The 1,780-nt window shown below is 38.9% G+C and overlaps 1 non-coding gene across 1 annotated transcript; it reads right to left on the bottom strand.

Moving 5' to 3' along the window:
- Positions 1-743: 743 nt before the first annotated feature.
- Positions 744-850, bottom strand: LOC112704507 (small nucleolar RNA R71). The gene has a single exon (XR_003155130.1). It is a non-coding gene; the product is annotated as a small nucleolar RNA R71 (small nucleolar RNA).
- Between the last annotated feature and the right edge of the window lie 930 nt (positions 851-1,780).

Genomic DNA, 1,780 nt, shown 5'->3' with positions numbered 1-1,780 from the left:
GTTTTTCAAATAGGTTTTTGAGTTTGATGAACAGAAAATTAAATTAGAGAATTTATATGATTTAAATAAAATCTTGACCAGGAGAAGATTAATTGGAAGTTCTATCTTTGTTGGAATTTTTTCAAGACCAAGTAATAATTAGTCATTGTTTTCATTTAGTTAACCATCAACGAATGAAGGAAAGTCAAATTAAAAGTCAACTTCTATTCACGAGTCCTAATCCACTCCCTTGGGAAGGATTAGAGTTAGTGACTAACAAGCCAACCAACAATGAACCAATTACAATCGAACTCTTGAGTATTCCAACTCAAGGTTCTCCTTTTAATCAACTCCCAATCAAGTTGGAAAACTACTCCATCATCATAAATGTAGACTTCACAAATTCAATGGGGAAAATAAAAACAAACATAATAAACAATGATGAAAGAGATTAATTAAAAGTAAAAATAGTTTTGTATTAATAAACTCTGAAAATAATCCAATATCAACTCTAGACAAATTAAGAATATGGAAGAGTAAATGAAAAGTACCCAAATCAACATTTAACTATCTTCCTAAGGATATGTGACACTGTGAAGTCTAATGGCGTCCACCCAGATGTTTACAGATTGCTCTTGTTCCCCTTTTCACTCAGGGACAAGGCATCTAAATGGTTGGAGTCTTTCCCAAAGGAGAGTTTAACAGCATGGGAGGATGTAGTGAACAAATTCTTGGCAAGGTTCTATCCTCCTCAAAGGATCAACAGGCTGAGAGCTGAGGTACAGACTTTTAGGCAACAAGATGGTGAGACTCTCTACGAAGCGTGGGAGAGGTTTAAGGATTTGACAAGAAGATGCCCACCGGACATCTTCAATGAATGGGTACAACTGCATATTTTCTATGAGGGACTCTCGTATGAATCAAAGAAGGCAGTGGACCACTCATCTGGAGGATCTTTGAATAAGAAGAAGACCATTGAAGAAACTATAGATATCATTGATACTGTAGCTGAGAATGACTACTTCTATGCTTCTGAGAGGAGCAACACTCGAGGTGTAATGGAACTGAACCATGTTGATGCACTATTAGCTCAAAACAAGATGATTGCCAAGCAACTAGCTGACCTTACAAAGCAAATGGAGAAGAACCAAGTTGCAGCAGTCACCAAACAATCATCAACCCAAGAAGGAGTAAACACAGAGGAAGGAGGTGAATGGGAGCAAGCCAACTATGTTGGTAATTCACCAAGGAAAAATCATGATCCATACTCCAAAACTTACAATCCAAGATGGAAGAACCACCCCAACTTTGGGTGGGGAAACCAACAACACCAAACCCAAGACCAGAGACGTCAAAATCACAATCCTAACAACCATGCTGGCCACCAACACTCATCACAAAGATCATATCAACAACCACCTAACCACACTCCTCAACACCCATATCAAAACCAGCATGATCACCCTCAGTCCTATAACCCAAACCCACCATCATACTCTGAGGATAGACTCTCTAGAATTGAAACCTTACTTGAAGGTCTATGCAAGGAAGTCAAAGATAGAAAAGCATTCCAAGAAGAAGTGAGATCTAATATGCAAAATCAAGATGCGGCCATCAAGAAACTCGAGGCACAAATCGGCTACTTGTTCAAGCAAATCCCTAGCCAAACCAATTGCCGTAACATTAATCCAAACCCAAAGGAGGAATGCCAAGCCATCACCCTCAGAAGTGGGAAGGAATTGAAGGAGACTTCCAAGATACCATCAGCGGAGAATTCGGACAAAAGGGAAATAGAACAAAA

The sequence above is a fragment of the Arachis hypogaea genome, chromosome 7, assembly GCF_003086295.3.
Source record: "Arachis hypogaea cultivar Tifrunner chromosome 7, arahy.Tifrunner.gnm2.J5K5, whole genome shotgun sequence".
NCBI classification, from domain to species: Eukaryota; Viridiplantae; Streptophyta; class Magnoliopsida; order Fabales; family Fabaceae; genus Arachis; species Arachis hypogaea.
Note: the sequence above shows the minus strand (reverse complement) of the source record. Positions and strands in the feature narration are given on the sequence as shown.